The following is a 21,309-nucleotide window of genomic DNA, read 5'->3' on the forward strand; positions in this document are numbered from 1 at the left end:
CTATGTCGACGATGGCCACCACCTTCATGCAGACAGGTCATTAGAGAGAATTGCAAAAGGTGCCTAGAGATTGCTGAGCCAGATGCCATGTGAGAGAATCCATTCCATTAGAGGAGCAAATAATGTTCGGTTTGTCTTGGTCTTCGCTGTGCCTGGCAGGGAGTAGGTATTGTTGACTAGAGAGGAAATAGAATGATGGACAGATAAATGCTTTTATGCATATGTAAGATAATGAAAAGGTAAATAGGTAGGCAAGTTGGTAATCCAAATACCTTCAAAGCTGGCCTTGCTTAGATGCAGAAACTCCTAGGTTTCTTTCCTTTGGTTTCAGGAGACTTACAGGAAAGGCATTTCCCAAGGGATGAATTGGCTTTTTTTGATGGTGAAGCCCCTTCAGTGAGCTTTGCCTTTGTGATGTTGACACACTTCCAAATGGAGACATAGCGATGGCATAAACATTTGGCATGATCAGAACTTTTGGAGACATATAAGGTTCTCTGGGAAGCAATGCACAGGTTTGTATCTGAGCTTGAAGGGGTTTATAATTGATATCTAACTTGGGAGCAGGGTCCTTACTTGCAAAATACATATTTTGGTCTGTATTTGTCCATAAATAACTATTTGGAAATCTTTTTAATGAGAAAATATTCTTTATTTTTACTTCTAATCTTATCATCTGTTTTTCAGAAACATTGGTCTGTTATTACTTAAAGTTTGTGCCTAGACTTGGAATGCAGACGGTGAAGAACTGTGAAAGAGAGGGCTTATCAGATACACTGATAGTCCCCGTTGCTTTCTGTGGCTCCCTGTCCACCCTGGCCCACTCCCCAAGTGTGCTGCATGTACCCTTCTTGTTGTAATGACCAATGCCTGTCCATCTTAAGTCATCAGTTCTTGAACAAGTTGTTGGTGTGTCCTACATGGCTCACGCTTTGCTGGTGCTTGACAGTATTCACAATAGTTTTGATCTTACAAAATGATCACACATCTATATTTGAGATTAAAAGAAAAAAGCAACAATATTTAGTCACTGTCATCTGGAGGAGAGTTTTTCAGAATTACCTGAATAGCTCCTTAACTGCACACTTGCCTCTGTCACCCTATTCTGCCACCCATGTTATAAGGCTATTCTGGGACAGAAGAAGTTCACAGAGGCTGGTCTGGATGGACGCTGGTGTTTTGGAAACACCCCCACTTGAAGCTTCTCGCTGCATTGTTCAGGGTAACTAGTTCCCCATGCATCTTTATAGCCTGCTAATTCATGTCTACCTCCTGTGCTTTCTTCTTGTTCCGGAATTCCCACTGTCATCTTTGCTGAATGATCTTCTTCATTCCTATTAATCCAGTATTTCTCTTGTTCCCATAGTTTGCCTTTTCTGTCAATCTGTAGGGAATGTTCTTACTGCGATCACCTGTTGTTTATTCAGTATACTTTTCTGACCTCTGTGTCCTGTGCTCTACACTATTATGTGCAAGAGACTGAAGTAGAGAGGAGTAAGCTAGAATTAGTTTTGTTCTCAAGGAGCCTGTAATTTCTTAGATTTATAACTAAGGGGTGATACTTATGTGTATGAACTTGGTACCAGCTGTATGTAAATAACAATAGTAACGTTTTGATGCACAAACCTGGCACACTGAAATGCAGCGTAATTGAATCTGACTTGTTGGCACATCTATCGGCTCTTCTTTTGCACCCAGATACTACATTTAAAATGTATTCTCTGACAGCTTCATGTCGATTCTGTAATGTTGCATCACAGAGTATTGAGTAAAAGGAAGTTTTTATGATTAGCAGCATTTGACTTAGAGTTTATGAGGTCTTTGGAAAGTTGAAATGAATCATTCACCACTGTGGTTAAGTGGCAAGACAGGCATTGTAGAGGTTCAAGTTCCCAGCATCTCACATGAGTGAATACCGTCCAGCCTTTGGCAACCTGCCACTTTCTGTGCTTGGTAGACAGGTTCATGAAATTTGACACCTTTATGTCTTTCCTTGAAAATCTTGCAAGCTTCAGCAATCATTCAATGGTTGACCCATTTGTGTTAAACTCCTGATGTCAGATTCAAGTGTGAGATTGTCCTGGAAGAGTTGTCAGAGAATGTATTTCAAGCGACCCCCACCCGCTTCCTTTTTCCTTTAATATCTACCAGCCTAATCTTTAAGGCATAATTTATGCTTTGGGTGCAGAAGCGAGCCACTGCTTTTTGTGTTTATTGTATTGCCTCCAACTGGCCTTAAAATGTCGACTAACTTCCCCAAACGTTTATTGTATCAACAAAGCACACTAAAGTAGGATTTGGATAATCATTCCTTTAGTTGACCCATGTGAACAGAGCCTCAGAGAACTTTCCTATCAAAAATATAAATGGATCTTCTTGGTGAGTTAGATATTTTGCTGTTAGCTGATCTCCTTTGCTCTTCACCCCCCCATGCTTTGTTTCATTGGGGCCCATCCCTGCCTCTGTCCATAATGAATAAATATAATGGTTGAAGTCATAATTTCTTGGTTGTTGGGTAAACAGCCTCACTGGAAGTGCACTGATCTTTAGAGTCAGAAGTCCTGGATTGAGGCCCGACTTCTTGCTTTTACTAGTTGTGTGATCCAGCCTAAGTTGCTTAAATTTCTAACCCGAAAAAATGGGAATAATATTGATGTCTGTCCCCACCCATGCTCCATCCACTTTCTACTCATAGTGGGTTCTACTGAGAAATGAATTGAAAAGCGCCCCATAACACACTGTGCTCTTCCATGGAACTCCCATGCTTGCCATGGATGGATGTAGGGAGCCACCTTGGGTTCAGGAAAGCATTCTTCTTGTTTGAGTACAGTTACTGAGACTTCTGGACCACTGTGGGGACAACTCTGTTTATTACAAAATTCTTTTTTCATTAGGCTGAGATTTACCCTTGTAACTTCCAAAATCATTTTCCTTCCTTGGTTCTGGTTTTACTGAGTAACATGAAACAATTCAAATTGGGACATTTCAAGTCTTGGAAATTTGTAACTGAGAAAGGGGTCTTACAACTCTGCTTCCTGTTTTTCCACAACTCAATTCAATAAATAAGTGCCAGTGCCTGTCACATGGGTGCTGTGCTTAGGCTCAAAAGGCAGCTATTGTTTCTTCCCCTGGTCTCCGGAAGTGGAACAGGAGGGCATGCAACCCAAATGGAGATGAATGGGATGTAAAAACTTATTAACTCCTTAATGTGCAGAAACACAGTGGTTTTAATTTTACTTAGAAGCTTGCTGGAATAAACAATGCCTGCATTTATTGGGCTATAAATAATTTAAATGGCAACACAGAGCAATAACATACAAAAATGAAGGTGAAACAATAATAAATGACGACCAATATTTCTAATTTCTATAAAAACCTGTATATTTGATAACCATTAAGTGAAAAAAACATAATTTCATGAAAAATGGGAAATAGCGACATGGCAACATTAGTAACTCATTGTGAGCTATACTTAATGTTCTTGTAGTTGCCTCAATGAGTCAAGACAATTCAGAAGTGTCTTCTCAGGGATTAAAGGTACCAAACACTCTTGAGTTACATATAGAATCTAACCCCCAAATCCACAAATATAGAAGCAGTACTAGACTTGAAGTGAGATGTGCCAGGTTCTGTTCTTGACCTTTGTTCCTGAATTGCAGTATGACTTTGCAGAAGTCCGAACTCCTCAGAATTACAGTTTTCCTCAAATTTAAAATGAAACTAAAAATTTCTCCCCCTGACTGCATTTTATCATTATTAAGTGTGATCATGTGTGTGGATTGGATCTTAACTACTTCTTCTGAGTCTTGTAATTTTTGGAGAGTTCTTTAAACATCTCTATGCCTCCTTCTTTATCTTTAAGATGGGGATAATACTAGTACCCACCTTAGGGTTTTTGTGAGTTTATCCCATCAAACTCATACATGCATGGAATTCAATTTCATGATCCCCCCTTTTCCCTCCCTCCTCTGTTCTCCTTCCTCTGTTCTATTAGACTTTCTTATGCTCAACTATTTATTTATATTTGATTGGTTCTTTTTCCTTATGCATAAAGATGAAGTTCTCTGTGGTATATTTACATATGCATATAACACGATTTTTAAAGAATTTATTCTGCATTGCCTGCTTTTTGTGTTTATTGTATTGCCTCCAACTGACCTTAAAAAATATAAATATAAATATAAATATACATCCCTATACATCCCTCCACTCTGCTGCTCCATCTCCTTCTACATTACTGGTCTTTCCTTTACCTTTATTATATCCCATCTTTTTTTCCCCCTTTCCTTTGTTTTATTCCAGTTTCCACATATGAAAGAAAACATTCAACCTTTTGAGTTTCTGAGTTTGGCTTATTTTCACCTAGCGTGGTATTCTCTATTTCCAGGCAAATGACATGATTTCATTTTTTTTTTATGGTGGAGTAGAACTCCAGTGTGTGTGTATTTATATATATATATATATATATATACATATATATGTATATATTTGTGTGTGTGTATATATATATATAGTATTTATATATGTGTGTCTGTGTGTGTTTAATGAAATCAACCCAGATGCCTGTCAATAGATGAATGGATTAAGAAATTGTGGTGTGTATAATTTAGCTGTTGTGAATTGTGCTGCTATGAACATTAAGATGGCAGTATTGCTATAGTATGGAAATTTTAAATCTTTGGGGAAAATACCAAGGAATGGGATAGCTAGCTGGGTCATATGATGATCCCATCCCTATTTTTTTGAGGAATCTCCATACTGAAAATGGCATATTATTTTTAAAATTGTAGTTGTAGACAGACAGAATGCCTTTATTTTATTTATTTGTTTATTTTTATGTGGTGCTGAAGATCGAGCCCAGTGCCTCACGCATGCTAGGCAAGTGCTCTGCCACTGAGCTACAGCCCCAAGCCCAGAAATGGCATATATTTTTAAAGAATATAAAAATAACACACTATTTACCAACCAAATTCAGTAAAACAACTGGCTGGTTTAATCTTTCATATTGCTTTGATAGTTTCACAAGATTTGACTACTTTGTCAAAAAAGCTTAATCATGATACAGAGAACTTATTCCTAAGTGTCTTTTTTCTTCAGAACTTGTGGGTCAAATTTACTTATTCTAGGAAATGCTTTTGACATCCATATATGAGTTTGGAAAACTTTAGGTAGGAATCAGTATGCCACCCTGCCTTCTTTGTTATTGCTAGGGTCTTGAAATCTTTGTCTGGAGCTTTGCTCACGATGTGTGTACAAAGAAAAAAAAATCTTTTTAATGTTATCTTTGATTTTGAACAGTAGTAAGATTCAAGAATTTCTGTGACTCATTTTGGGAGCAATGAAATGTTGATCAAGAACTCCATTTATAACAGACCCATTCATAATAATCCTAGTGATGTATTTCACAGAAGCCATGTCCAGATAAAAATAATGGTCATGAAATTGTGCGAAATGCTTAGAATTTAGCCAGAAAAGAACCATTTAAGAAAAAAAAAATTATAGTTTCTCTGAGCTATTGTAACAAAGGATTTTATGTGTTCAGAATTTATATTTTTTAGATATTTATTTTTTATTTAAGTGACTTTTGTGTAGTATCTTCAAGTTATTTCAAAAGTGTTATGATTTCTTTAGATTGAGGAGCCTTTGAGCCAACCTTAGGAACAGTTAGATTAGCACTGGTGCTACTGATATTAAACTATCAGGAAAAAAATGTGGTTACTTATAGCTTGCTATTAACTTGTTTTCATTGTTGGCACCATTTGAAAGTTTTGATTATAGAAAATGTGCTTGTGGGTATTTGGGGAGGTAATGGCTTACACTTGATAAAGTAGAAAGTGCTCTTCAGCACAACCATGCGGTAGGAGAGAAAGGGCATGATTCGGAAACCTTGGATCTTTGTGATATTGGGGAAGGTCCTCATCTGTCAGTGGACACAGTGCTTGTCTGGAAAGGTTGGATTGTGAAACCTAAAACAGTCCAAGATGTATAATAAATTTATCAGAAATTTGTTCTATTTATTTTTAAAATTTCAAAGCACAGCTGAAGAGAGATTTTGGAATTCTTTCAGTTTTCTTTTTGTTTTTCTTTCCTTTCATTTTAGTTCCTCACTGTACCGGGAAAGCAGTGGCTATATTCTAAGGCAAATTGAACCATTGGTGTGAGAACCAATATTTGAAGAAACATCATATATTTTATTTTAATAAACATAAAATTGCTTGGTAAGTTGTTTTTTTGTGTTTTTTCTTTTTTTAAAAATTAACCTTTCATTGAATTTTTCCTCTAGGTGGCATTTTTCTGAAGTTGTTCATTGAGACCTCCCTGTATTCCTGCAAAACTATAAATACGTAAGTAAATAAAATCAGACATCCTTATTGTTGGTGATTGTTTGGAAACACTTTCTAGGTGGGTGGCAACTTCCTACTTGAGAAAGATGCCAAGTTTCAAATTTTTGGACCCTATGTGATAAGCACTAATATATTTAGGTTAGAAACTCCTTCTGCATGTGCATGCATCAGGGCTATAAAGGACCCAGTGAAGTTTCATGAATGGTATTGAATTTAATGCTATAATTTCTGTGCTTCAATTCTGACATTGCTTTGTCACCATTTACGAAGAAGTTTCAGAGCTCTCAAAAATGGCCTTCGTAGAATTTAAGTTGTCTTTCCTTTTGAACTTCTTCTGGGACCGTTTTACCATTGGTTATCATATTTCTCAGAAAGGGGAAATAGGAATGGCCAGTTCAAATTACCCAATTTTATTACTTTATCATAGTTTTCATGCAGAAGGATTGCCAAAATGAAAGTTAGAAAAAGTTAACCAAGAGGTGTTTTGTATTAACTGAATAGATTTTAATTTATAAGTTGCTTTTGGAAAACACTAGTAATAAGGGTTGAGTAATCATCTGGCAATATACTTTAGTGCAAATCAAGACAATGGATAGTTAAATAATTGTCCCTAAAGAATGTGATCCAGGTCTGTTTCTCAAAAGCCTGTTGAACCAGGGCCTCTAGAGGCCTCGTTCACCCAGGGGATGAGCTCAAGCCAAAGGACCCGGGATATGTGTGGATTCTGGACCAACTGTTTCCTGTGCCCTACTCTCCTTACATCATTGACTCTCCCTAGCAACCCTGTGAAGTAGGTGAAATCCAGAGAGGGTGTCAATAACTTGTTCAAGGTCACACACCTAATTTTAGGGGGTAGAGCAGAAATTTAAGCCCAGAAAGTCTGATTAGGTTAAAAAAAAAAAAAAGCCTCTCCAGGAGGGCCAGCAACGTGCAGAGGATTTACACAGGGTCATCTCTCCTTTGTACAAAGGCCATCTTTTTGGCTTACTGATTTGGGGGAAGGAAAATCTGCTCACTTGTCACATTTTGGGTTATTGATTTCTCAAGTGTTACTACGATGTTCTAAAAACTAGCACTGTTAGGTTAGGAAGCTTGGGACTTTTTATTTTTTATTTTTTTAATGCGATTTGTAAACACTTGTGAATTATAAAATGGTTAGAGCCGAATTCATTCTCATGGGAAGGCGAGGGCTGACATGAGACAAGTGGTGTCCTGAGCAGGCTAATCGTTGGTACTATATCCAACTGATGATCTTTAAATATCTACTTCATATTTATTTAGTGGGGATGGGAGAAGCTGGTTTCCTGTTACTAAAGATTATCAATAAAAATGCATATCTTTTCCCATATGTTAAAAATAAGGGATTTTTTTTTAACATGTGATTTTCTGAACCAAGTATTCATAAACCTGTTTAAAATTTGGCCAGCCATGACTTTGCCATGCGTTGTTCAGCTCCAGAATTTCCAGATGCCTGTCAGCCCATTTTTGCTCACATTGTTCCATGAGTGAAGATATTTTCAACAGAGACAGGTTTGTGCTGAGGGGAATGTGTGTATTTTCATTCGGAGGCACTGTCACTTGACTGGGAACAGGAGCAACAGCCACATTGCCTGTTTTCTTAACTTGGGCACCCAAGTTAAGTGAACCTGTGTTCCACAAGTACACTGGCGATGGTTGAGTCTGCCCATCCTAGGTGGTCACCCTGTTTGACCCTGCTCTGGAGAAAAGTCCTTCCATTTTGCAGCACCTTCAGGAGCCAAGTCACATTCTCCCTTAAGTCCTCCTCTCTGAAGAAGTAGTCCCATAAAACCAGCTTCTTCTGTTTCTTGTATTGTTATGTTTTAAGTTGTGAATTTATCCTATACAAACTTTTTTTATCAGATCAGACAGGCACTCTTGTGCTGCATTAATGGCATCTGAATTACAGACAATTTCCTGTTATTTACATTGCATTAATATGGTGGAAGTGTCCTCTGGATTGCAGTTTAAGGAAACCCTTGTTGGCTCCCTGACATGGGTCTGATGGAGAGGTCATATGAAGTCTGAGACACAGCTCTTCCAGGCGCTCATCATCGTGCCTCGTAGGGCAAACATCTCCCCTCCTGTGCCTCATTTTGCAATGGCAAGGCAATACCTGCTCTGTTCTGCCTGCCTGCTCAGTGAAAATTGTAGGAAAGTTTTGAAAAATGGGAGTCTGGGTGTGTGGTTAGTTTAAGGGAACTTATACTGACAGTACTGCCAGGCTTAAAAAAAAAAAAAAAAAACTAGTCAGACTTTCTGGGCTTAAATTCCTACTCTACCCCTTATAATTAGGTGTGTGACCTTAAACAAGTTATTGACACCCTCTCTGGCTTTCACCTACTTCACAGGGTTGCTAGGAGAGTCGATGATGTATGGAGAGTAAGGCACAGGAAACTAACACCTAGTGAATCTCAATAAATGTACTTGTAAATTTGTCAGGACCCAAGAAAGGAGGCAGAGAATTGGGCTCAAAAAAATGTTCACAGTTTTAAAATCCCAAGAGTTTGAACTTTAGCTTGTTGAGCTTTCTTTTATACCAGATTTTAATTTTTTTGTTATTTTGGAATCTGAGAAGATAATCTGAATAGACTGAAGGTGACCCTGCAAAGAGTTCTCCCTTGTCAGAAGAGCACATCCTTAGGAGTTGGTGGGTTTTCTTCCTGAGTAGACTGGGGACAGTCTTTCCTCACCTGGGGAATTCTTACTGGGACTGATCAAATGTATAGAGCGGAGGTCTATCTGGTAGCCACTACCATGTATGGCTACTGAACACATGAAATGTGGCCACTGAGGCACTGTAATTTTATTTTATTTAAGATTTAGAATAATAGTTCATTTATTGGAAAGCTTGCAAGTGTATTTGAAATAACTTGAGTATGCCAATCTACTCTTTCAGCTGTAAATCTTACAAAGTTAAAACCAAATCAGTTATTTCAGATGAAAATTTTATACCCAAACTGAGATGTGCTGCAAGTGAAGAATACACAGCAGGTTTTAAAGTATTAGTATTAGAAAAGAGAGTGCAAATATCTTGTTCATAATTTTTGTATCTTGCTATCCTCACACTTTTTCAGATTGAGCAAAAGTGGGAGAGTCTGCTTCCTCATGTATTAAGCTCTATCCAAGAATTCATATTGCCACATTAAGTAGGAGCCACTCTTAAGTCTTATGAAGAATCTTTAAAGGTCCCAGCAGCTCCAGAGGCTGAGGCAGGAGGAGTTCAAAGCCAGCCTCAGCAAAAGTGAGGTGCTAAGCAATTCAATGAGACCCTGTCTCTAAATAAATAAAATACCAAATAGGCCTGGGGATGTGGCTCAGTGGTCAGGTGCCCCAAATGAATCTTTAACAAAGGCAGCTTTCCTTTGTGTAGCTTAACTGTCATGATATAGATGTTCCCAAATTCTAGTATCACACCTAGAATTCACTACACCATCAGTTTGGAAGCAGTTAATAGAAATGGACAAGCACTTAATAAAAGAGGTGTAACAACTTTCTCCCCTTACTGAAGGTAAATTGGACCAAATAGATGGTTTCTGGATAGAAAAATAATAAAGCACAGATAGCAATTTTCAAGATTTAACAAAAGCAAATCAAAGTACATTAAAGACGTATAACGTGGATGCAGTTCTTATTTATCTTTTACTTTTCATTACCTATATGTTGACAGCTTGACTTTCTTCTGATAAGAGGTCCTGGTTACAGAAGACTTGAGACTATATTCCCACATTTCTTATACTGAACTAAGTGCTGATTCACTGGGGGGAAAATAAGTCATTTTCTCCTAGATGAAAGTTGGTGAACCAGTCTCCTGGGTCATGGCGACCTATGTATCCATCTTGCTTTGTGTTTTTGTGCTCTTTCTGATGAATTGTTGCACAGGGAATTCTGCCCCTCCATCTGATGGGATTAGTTCACAGGGATGTTCTGGATCTCATGTCAGTAAAAGCATAGTTTTGTGATGGAATGTCTGTGAAAAAGACTGTGCGCAAATCATCCGGGACAGTGATTCACTTTCAGTTGGTTATTGCTATTGTCTTTCCACCTGCATAAAGACATACCATCATCCTCACCTAGGAAGCTTTTTTATATAATGAACTCAGCTGAGTGAATATACCCTGGGATAGTGTGGAGACATTCCCCTGACTGTGACGAAGAAGAGCATGTGTGCTTTTATATGAAGCTTGCCACCATAGGCAGGTAAATAACTATATACATTTTTATTTAGTATTCACTTTTTCAAAAATAATTGTTGATGCAAACTGCAGCAATCCTTGCTTGCCACTAAAGGGGGTAATAATATACCTCTCAAGTTCTTAGATCCTGCCCTGTCTGCTCTTTAAAACTTTCCCCTGACTTCCTAACTGAAACTGACTTCTTCTGAATTAGATATTGATTTAATCTGCATTGCCTTTTTGGATCAACTCAGTCACCACAATAACGATTTTGAAATCTTTCCCTCTCTTGTGCTCTCACATGGGGTGGAACCACTAGTCACACAGTGGTCCTGTCCTTCTAGACAGCCTCAGCACAGCATCCCCCAAGCCATAGGCCAGCTACTTGCCACAAAGCGCAGGGCAAGGGTACCAGGAAACCTGTAAGGATGGGGCCATCTCCAGTCTCTGCACCTTACTGTGCCATCCCAGAACCATCTGTGAAAAACTCAAGGCTATTTACTAAGCTCAGATGCACTTAGAGATTTATCTGATTTTGATCCAAATTGTTCTGTTTAGGTAGCCAAGTTGTGTTAGGAAGTGGACACTGGCTCAGGTCGTCTCTTGCCTTTGTTAGAAATCTAGTGTTTCTCTTCTAATGAGCTGGTTCCCTCTTGCTGCTTCACCACCACAGTTCTCTCTCCTTGCTTCATTCTCAGACCGCATCCCTGGCTCAGTTGAAGTTCAGTCTATTTTTCTCATCGTGTTCATGGAGTATGGATTGGAAAGACAATGTGAGGTGGTGGTCGAGTGCTTTCATGGATTCCTCATTAGTCAAGGTCAGGGTCACCAGTTTGGAGCAATTTACAGCCTATATCAGGTATATATAAGTCTATCCATTTGGACACTGGTAGGCATTTTGATACGAGAGGGTTGCAGAGAAAGTCACTGTGACAGACCCCTACCAGTTACATTTTTCTTGAGCTGCTCTGATAGTCTATGTTGTGTGCTCGCCTATTTACAGCATCTGCCCACAGGTCACACTTTGATCTTCCCTAGTGCTCCTGAACACTGTTACCCTTCCAGAGCCAAGCATTAGACCTTGCATACTTAGAATTGCCAAAAGGTATTTGTATGTGCCCCTCCCCAATTATCCAAAGAACCCACGTTCATACAGAAAAGCATAAGCATGTGTGAGAGAAAATGTTTCTTTTTAGGGCCACCACTATTAATGTAATGGCCAAATTTCTAAGAGTACCTCTTCTTCCATGTTCTGTTTTTCACATGGTAGAGCTTTGTCACAACTTTATATTTGGTGATTTTTTTTTTCCTTTTTTATTATGTTATAACTATTTCTCCATGTCTTCCTTTTTTCTTTGTTTAAAAAGAAAAAAAAAAGCATTTCAATTTTTTTTTTCCAATACTGGGACTTGAACTTGTAGGCACTCTACCACTGAGCCACAACCCAGCCCTTATTTTTATCTGTTTAAATTATTTTTTATTTGTTCTAATTAGTTATACATGATAGTAGAAAGCATTTTGACACATCATCCATAAATGGCATATAACTTTACATTTTTCTGGTTGCACATGATGTAGAGTCATACCAATTATGTAATTATATATGAGCATAGGGTAATAATGTACTATTCATTTCTACTATCCTTTTTAACCCCATACTCCCTCCCCTCCCTTCACTCTCCTCTGTTTAATCCAAACTATCTTTATTCCCCTCCCCCATTATTATGAATTAGTATCCACCTATCAGAGAAAATATTTGGCCTTTGGGTCTTTGGGATTGACTTATTTCTCCAAGAGTGATATTCTCTAGTTTCACCCGTTTACCAGCAAATGCCACAATTTCATTCTTCTTTAAGACTGAGTAATATTCCATTTTGTGTGTGTGTGTTTGTGTGTGTGTGTGTGTGTGTATTACAATTCTTATTTTTTATTTTGAGAAAGGGTCTCACAAAGTTGTCCATCATAGCCTTGAATTCCATCCTCTTTAGCCTCCAGAGTAGCTGGGACTACAGATGTACACAACCATGTCTGACTGGTTTAATATTCTATCCTACAGCGTATGTCCTAAATCACTTTAACTTTCTTTCTGTCTTTGATATTTAAGTTATTTTATTTTTACTTTTTAAATACTATATATAAAACTTCAGATATACTTCTATAAATGGCATTATTTAGATGTGAAAATATTCCAGGACAGTTGATGTCTCATTGGTAGTATATAAGAATGCTTATTTTATGACACCCTGATTGGTAAGGAGTTAAGATTCTTAATCTTTGCTGGTTTATGAGTTGAAAGTGGCATTTCATTTTAATTTTTACTGTTGTGTGTGTGTTTTCAATAAAACTTTATGTATGGGAGCTGGGGTTGTGGCTCAGTAGTAAAGCACTTGCCTAGCATGTGTGAGGCCCTGGGTTCGATTCTCAGCACCACATCAAAATAAATAAATAAGGTCCATCAACAACTAAAAAAATATTTTAAAAAACTTTATGCAAAAGGCAGCAGTTGTGTTACAGAGTGTGCAGAGTCCTGTTAAATAACAGATGGGAAGGGGATGGGCAGAAGGCGGTCATCATTAATTCCTCTCCCTCCCTCTCCTTCATATCCCTTCTAGTGGCAGCCTTCTTTCTTTAACCCTTTTAAGTACTTTTGGCTTTTTATTTTAATGAAATGGAGTATTTTTCAGAATCTGAATAACAATTTGTTTTTTTCTTTTTTGGGAAATGTTTGTTCGTGTTCTTAAATTCAGGCAGTATTATCATTTGTGAAAATGATGATTCTGACATCTGTGACCTTGTTTCATTTTCCTAGAAAAGTTGGTGGAATGCACAATTCTGCATTTTATTTTTAAAATTTTTTTTATTTGTTCTAATTAGTTATACATGACAGTAGAAAGCATTTTGACACATCATCCATAAATGGAGTATAACTTTTCATTCTTCTAGTTGCACATGATGTAGAGTCATATCAATTATATAATTATATGTGAGCACAGTTATCTATGCATTAACTGTTAATTACATATCAAATTATCCTGCACTTCAAAACAGCTCTAGGAATTAGAGAAATGCAAATGAAAACTACTCTAGGATTTCATCCCACACCAGTCAGAATGGCAGCTAAAAGAATACAGACAACAATAAATATTGGTGAGGATGTGGGGGGAAAGGCATACTCATACCTTGCTGGTGGGACTGCAAATTGGTACAACCAATCTGGAAAGAAAACTTGGAATGGCACCATTTGACCTAGTTATCCCATTCCTCGGTCTATACCCAAAGGAGTTAAAATCAGCAAGCTGTAGTAACACAGCCACATCAATGTTCATAGCAGCTCAATTCACATCAGCTAAACTGTGGAAGCAACCTAGATGCCCTTTAATAGTTGAATGAATAAAGAAACATTGGTATATATATAAACAATGGAATATTACACAGCAGTAAAAGAGAATAAAATTATGGCATTTGCAGGTAAATGGATGCAGTTGGAAAATATCATGCTAGGTGAAGTAAGCCAATCCTGCAGAACCAAAGGCTGAATGTTCTCTCTGATAAGTGGATGCTGGTCCATAATGGGGGGCTAGGAGGCATGGGAACAATGGAGGAACTTTGAGCAAAGGGGAGGAAAGGTAGGGAAGGTGCATGGGGGCAGGAAAGATGATGGAATGAGATGGACATCATTACCCTAGGTACATGTATGATTGCACATATGGTGTGACACTAAATTGTGTACAACCATAGAAATGTAAACTTGTGTTGCAATTATGTACAATGAATCAAAACGCATTCTGCTATCATATCTACCTAATTAAAATAAATAATTTATTAAAAAAGAGCTCAGGTATAGACTATGTCAAAGAGATCACAGCTAGAAGTTCTTAGGTGGCTTCTTGGTTGTGGCTGCCATCCACAGCCCTACCCCATGAGCACTCCTGCCCCATCTCATCCAGGCCTGTAGGCACCTTTGCAGGCAGGCAAGGTGCACCTACCTCTGTTAGAAGAATAAAGCACAATAATGTGCTGGCCCATAATAAAATGTTCATTGACTTCATGAAATGCCTCTTACCTGCTTCCTCTCCTGATTGGTCTTCTCTGTTCACTTGGCCGGCTCCTTTTGTTTTCTGCTTAATAACTGATATCATGTACTCCTTGGCCCCTTCTCTCCCTCATCTCCTTGCATTCTCTGAATTATCTAGCTCACTCCATGGCAGCTCTGCTGCCACTCACAGCTGGTGCCCTCAGATCAAATTTCTCCTTCAGGCTGCAGACCCCTGAAGCCAACTGTCTGTTGGGCATCTTCCCCTAATGTCCCACTGGCCCTTCTAATGCAGTGTGCCCCCAAATAAACCTTCTCCTCCTCCCTTCATGTGCATCCCTGTTCTTCCTGCCTGCATCTGGACTTGACTTCTTGAATTAGTGAATGTTTTCCTAATTAAATATATTCTTGCCAAATGGATAAATCAGATTTCTTGAGAAGAAACCAAAGTTGGTATTTTGCAAAGCAGGCTATTTCAATGGAATCTATTTATGAATTCTTTGTTGGGAGTGAATCCTCATCTATTAGTTTACCATTTATAGGATCTTGAATTTTTTTTTTTTTTTTTACCTACTTTCTTGATTTAAAATCCCATGACCCTGAATAAGGTCTAATGTACACAAATCAGGCGAGAGCCTCTGGACAGTACTTTCTAGTTAGAGGGCTCTTGCTTTGAGGGCTTGACGTTTTTTTCTTTGAGTCTTAATTATTTCCATATTCCAGTATGTATTGTCTTTTGTAAGGTTGGAAGTATCCTTTATTAGTTAGTTTTTTAGCTTACCTCCCAGGGAACTCAGGCAAGAAATACAAATATTTTCATAAGATTCTTCGAGGGAATAAAATTAATATTTTTGAGAATGAAAATATGGTGACTTATCTCCTCAGGATTGGAAGACTTTATTAAGATAGCAAAGTATGCTTCCCTAAGGGTAAGTTTTTTTTCTTAAGGGCTTATTGGAAATGTGGTGCTGGGAAGAATAAAAGGAAATTTAATACCATGGAAGTTGGAAACAGCCCCTGAAACCCCAGTCTGTTTTAGAACGCATATAACACACTAATTCCCAGAGATTTAAGACAGCTCAGTTTACTTCCTAAGGCTGTCAGGCCCATTACGATGGTGACACGAAACGGTTCTTCAGCACAGATGTGCCATGGCAGGGTTTTATATACCAAGATTTGTTTTCTGCACCTGAAGAAGGGGCACCTCTTGGTCTGCCTTCCCTTGTCTGTGTCAAGTTGCTTGCTTTGGGTTGATACTTCTCCAAGGTTGGGTTCCTCAAAAGCAGACACCACTGATGCTAAAAAGTTAAGGAAGTTGGAGGGAAAATCTGAGATGTGTCTAAATGTTGTTCCCCAAATGACACATGCCTTAATAACAACTCCTGACAAACTGTTAGAGTAAATGGAACCATGGACTTATCCGGGCTCCTTGTAGGGTTGAAGTTTCCTCAGTGCTAATCAGCCCACAGAAGTAGGCCCACAAGGAAATTACGATATTTTTTCCAAGCAATCAGGTCTGGAAGAAAACAAAAAATCTGTTGGAAACCTGTGGCCAGCCAAGTTTGAACAGAGCCAGCCTCATTAGTTGGGGAAATTCCTGGGGAAGGAAAGAAGGTGGAATCCAGTGCTGTTAGTGGACCTTAAAAAGAACTCTGTGCTGTGTTTTTCTCTTTCTTTCTGTTATGCTGTTGTGAAAGCCTTAACATCATAACACAGCAAATGTACCCTGATAGCCTGTTGGCTTTTCCACTCTTGTGGGATGCGATTGGAGCTATCATGTGATGCTAGGGCAACCAAGAGTAGGAAGGTGTCCCTGTCCTTAAAGAGCTCCCGATCTAGCCATGTGTGGACAAGAAGTCACTGCCTCTGTGGTAGACCAGTCATATTAGGGACAAAGGAAGAAACAATTAAATCTACCCTTGGGAAAGGTATTGTAGAGCTGTGGCATCGAATGGGGACTTGAGAATGACAGAGATGAATGTGGGCAGAGGAGGCACGGGAGTGCAGCGTGTGGTCAGGAAACAGTGAACGGTTTGGGGTGACTGAGACATGGGTGAATGAGTTGCTGAGAAGGCAGGCAGGAGAGGTCAGGCTGGAGCCTCCTAGGGGCCTTGCCTCTGTTTTTGACATCTCTCCCATACAAACATCAAAAAGCGATACCATTTGTGGCAGAGCCATTATTGTTGACTCATATCCAAGCCCCCACTAAGCATCCTACCATTGTAGTGACAATTTGGGTGCAGAATGGTGACTAGAACTTAGAGAACCTGTATGGGGTTCAAAGTTCTAATGTTATAGCCTTTTGGTAAAGACACCAACACTTTGCATTAAGTGACTTACTAGTGATACTATAGGATCCATGAATACCTTTGTTAAAGGGGAAATTGACTTGATTTATGTTGGTGGTCAGTTTTACACATAAAATATGGACTGGATGTAGCTTAGTGGTGAAGTGCTTTCCTAATATACACAAGGCACTGGATTTGATTCTCAGCTCCACTCAAAAAAAAAAAAAAAAAAAAAAAAGATACAAACACACAGATACATATACACACAAAAAATAGCCAGGTGTGCCACATGTCTCTGATCCCAGTGACTTGGGAGGCCGAGACAGGAGGATCATAAGTTTGAGGCCAATCTCAGCAACTTGGTGAGACCCTCTCAAAATTAAAAAATAATAATAATTTAAAAGAAAAGGAGGGGTCTGTAGTTCAGTGCCCTGGAGTTCAATTCCCAGAACCAAAACAAAAACATAAAATAAGATTTTTTTTTCTCTATTTTCTTTTATTCCAACAAGCTCCAAGTGTTCTATATTTCTGGTAATGTCTAGCTATATTCAATAGCATGCAGAATTGATTATATTTATTTTTTTCCCGATTCCTTCCCCTCTCTACAGTATATTTGTCCCACAGTATTGTGGATGCCTTTGGCCCTGTTGGAGAGGCACACCTGCTCTTAGTTACCTTTAGTACATGGATTGAGAAAGGGAACAAAAGTAATAAGTTGACATCAGGTTTCCCCCATATTACATCATGCAGCTAATCTCCATCCCTTTGTTTCTTTGTTTTTTGTTCCTGATAGAATCACTGCATTGGTAGAGGGGAAGAAAATTTAACATGGTGCCCAGGTCTTGGGCCATTGCTCAGATAAATTAGGAGCAGAAGCTAAAAGTGACTCATAGAGGTCAATGGTAGGTCAATTGCTGTCTCACCAAATCTTAGACTGGCTGACCTCTAACTGCTTAAATTCGAAAATAAACATAGAAGCTGGAGATGTAGCTTAGAGCCTTCACCTAACACATCCAAAGCCTTGGTTTAGTCTCCAACACCACAAAAAAAAAAAAAAAAAAAACCAAAACGCTGCATAAATATATTTGGTTTGATCCATTCTCAGAAAGGCTCTCCATGTGTCTTTGCTACAGAACAAGCAGTCACCTTGTTTATCACTTAGACTAACGAATGTACTCACGATTCTTTCTCCCTTAGGAATTTCCACTTCCTCTTTCATCATTTATGGAGTATTTTTTTTCCCATGGAATTCCCCATTTTTCTGTAGACTCACTTTTGTTCCATCTTTTGAAATTGCAGTCAGTTTTCAAGAAGGACATGTTTCCCCAACAACTTTACAACACAAGATAAAGACTTAAAATATTTGACAACAAAGAAAGAAATGAGAGGATCTCCAGAGTCCATTTTAGTAAATTGGCCACTGACTGTTGTGTATCTTTGGCTGAATTACTATTCTTTAGTGAGTGAGTGTAAGAGTAGTCAATTCTGAGAAAAACTATTCCAAGCAGCCCGATGAAATTCTGTGTACCCCCTTGTCAGTCACTGTCCCCAATACAAGAGTGAATACCAAAGTAAATAGGGTACTTTTTTTACCCTTGGGTTTGGCATCCAGCATCACAGTGTGCCTTCACTGTGTGCTGCCCTCTTCTCCATGCAGACTTGGTACCTGAATTTAAGGAGGTTGCCCTCCATGGCTATGGTCTTGTGAGTGCTCTTGTCATGATGACCCAAACCTTTGATTTGGCCCTCCTCATATGAATTGTCACCCTCTATTGGAACCATCAGGGTCTCATGAATAGAGTATTATTATTTTTCCTGTCCTGGCTACTGAAAACTGGAGAACCTGGTTTTGAGGATGGATGATTTTTTTTTTTTCCAATTGAGCCAAAAGTTGTATGGGAAGATACAGGTTCATGGCCAACAGACAGGTAAGAAGTGGTTCTTTAGTGGCTCTTTAGCACCTTGTGGAAGAAAAGCCACTAGCCTCCTGCTCTCTGCAGTTTTGCTGTTGTCACTGAAGTTGAAACTTGGGAAGTTTCATTGGAGTGCATCTCAACATTCATTCTGTAGGAACCAAGACTTCTGTCAATCCTCAAAACTATCATAGCTGAAGAGAAAGGTGCTAAGGCTTTGTGCGTGTAACTTTCAGGAATGTTTTCCAAGGCTAATCAAGATGATTTTTAGTGAAGGTTTCTTTGTGTCTAATTCCCTGAGAGGTAACTGGGATGATCATGAGTCAATAACCCTGACTCAGAACTTGCTCTATTGTGTTAGACTTCCATGTATTAGAATGTAATTTGGACATGTATGTGACGTTTCTGGAACATCTCATAAGACCAATAAGACAAAATATGCTAAACTAGAACTGTTCAAAAATCTGAGATTCATGACTGGTCTTCCAGAATGTTGTTATAGGAAAATGGTCCTCCTTCGCTTCTACAGACTTGTTAATGATTATGCAAAGTTAAACAGGATTTATTTTTATGACAGGACCTCTCACAGACTTCAGCATTTGTTTTTATTATAGGACCCCCCCCAGAGACTTCAGCATACTAATGTGTGCAAAGGCTCTTCAAGAGTCAGAAAGAGGATTCAGTCTCTGTCCTGGGATCTCCTTGGACTCGGGGACTGTGACCATGTCCCAGAACTCATGTCACTCTGGCACAGTTGGGAGGTAATGACATGGGGTTGATTAAAAATGGTCACAGATTCTTTTTAGCTCTTGCCATCAAGAATTGGAGTCTTATTTCCCTATCCCTTGAGTCTGGGCTGGCCTTCTGACTTGCTTTCACAGATAGAATGTGACAGAAGTATTGGGTAAGTTCAGAGCATCAGCCCCAAGAGAGCTGGAAGCTTCCACTTTTACCCTCTTGAAACACGGCTGAGACCTCCATGTCAGGAAGTGGTCTAGCCTCCAGGTGAGTGAGGGGCGCCAAATGATAGGCCACTGCCAGTTATGGGGCTCCCAGCGCTGATGTCCTGGCTGGATGCAGGGCATGACTGAGCCCAGGCAAGACCAGTGGAAGAACTGCCCAGCCAACCTCAGGAATCATGAGAAGTAATAAATCATTATTTTGAGGCACTTTATTACATAATAGTAGTGAATGGGTACGCCAACATAAACACTACCACCCAGCAAAAGCTTTGAAACCAGACAGAAAAAAATGTGTTTTTAAAATCTAATCTGATACATTATGGAGGTTTTTCTGGTTTAAGATGAGATTTCTAGACAGGGGTTTTCCAGAAACCTGAGTCAAGTGAATAGTTAACAAGAATGTAATGTGTTTGGCGGGTGACGAACAGCACCAGAAAATGACACCCACTCCCAGCATGAGTGACCCAACAAGGCCAAGCTCATGCTGCCTCAGGGAGGTTAGAGGAAGTCATGGAGAAGTGTTGGACTGCCCTCAGGGACAGTTTCCTAAAGGCTATCTGACAGCTACGCGGGAGGGTGACTGTGTCACTTAGGGCTCATTCTTATAGCCTAATAATTAGGTTAAGCAGACGCAGCATTGGGTACAATCCATTTGCTCCGCTCCTTGACCAGCTGTGGGATGTGAGGCCTTTCCAGTGTTCCTGTCACAGAATGGGTTTAATTATTCCTGGCTCCTAGGAGCAAACCTCATTTCCAGATGGCAGGAGGGCCTGTTTTCAGCAGGTAAGATGTAGAGACCTGAGAGGGAGACACGAGTGGCGGGTGCCTGGGCTGGCGCACATCCTTAGACATGACGTCTGCTGTCTCCTTGGTGGAGCTATTGACGTGGAAGTCGAGGCTGCAGCTGGGAGGCCTCAGCCAGAGTCCCCTCGTAGTTACATCCAGGCCCTAATATGCTCAAGACTGGAGGATCACAGCATTCTTGCCACAACCACGCTGGCCCTGGTGAGTTGGAAAGAAGCAAAAGGATCAGAAGGATCCAGGAATCATGGGAGTTAGAGCTGGAAAAGACCCACTTGGTCATGAAGCTTCTTCCTGTCATGGCCAGACCATTCCCCTGGGACACCCTACAGTGCTTTGTAAAAGCTGTTTCCGAATGACTCAGGCTGGGAGTCTTCCAGCCGTTCCCTGGGGAGGCCAAGCGGCCTTTTCTGAGGAGGAAATATTTTCTTCACGATTGGTTGGGATTTTTTTTTGTTGGTTGGCTCCAGCCCCATTACTCCTGGCTGGTCTCCCTCAGACCACCCTGAACAAGTTCCCCCTCTACCTCTTGGATTCCCACACTTAAATCTATGTCATGCTTCCGCTGAGCAGCAATTAAACCCAGGAGGAAGGGCCTGCTTCCTAGTCTTGCACTTTCTGAAGAAGTGACTTTCCCCAGCTGCTTCATTATTCTGAGCCCTTGCTCGGAATTTCTCTCTAATTTTTTTTTCTTTTTTGGGGGGTGGGTCCTTGTTTCATTTCACATGTGGAAACTGTGCTTGAACTTCATATCCATTGTACTTCATATCTACCA

At 39.5% G+C, this 21,309-nt stretch overlaps 1 protein-coding gene across 2 annotated transcripts in view; it reads left to right on the forward strand.

Moving 5' to 3' along the window:
• Lhfpl2 (LHFPL tetraspan subfamily member 2) overlaps positions 1–21,309 on the forward strand; it is a 146,632-nt gene that overhangs the window by 64,677 nt on the left and 60,646 nt on the right. For both annotated transcript variants that reach the window (XM_076857093.1, XM_076857094.1), the window contains one exon: positions 6,284–6,344. The gene's annotated coding sequence lies outside the window, so the exon portion shown is untranslated. The remainder of the gene's footprint in view (positions 1–6,283; positions 6,345–21,309) is intronic.

This window comes from Callospermophilus lateralis, chromosome 5 (assembly GCF_048772815.1).
Source record: "Callospermophilus lateralis isolate mCalLat2 chromosome 5, mCalLat2.hap1, whole genome shotgun sequence".
NCBI lineage: Eukaryota > Metazoa > Chordata > Mammalia > Rodentia > Sciuridae > Callospermophilus > Callospermophilus lateralis.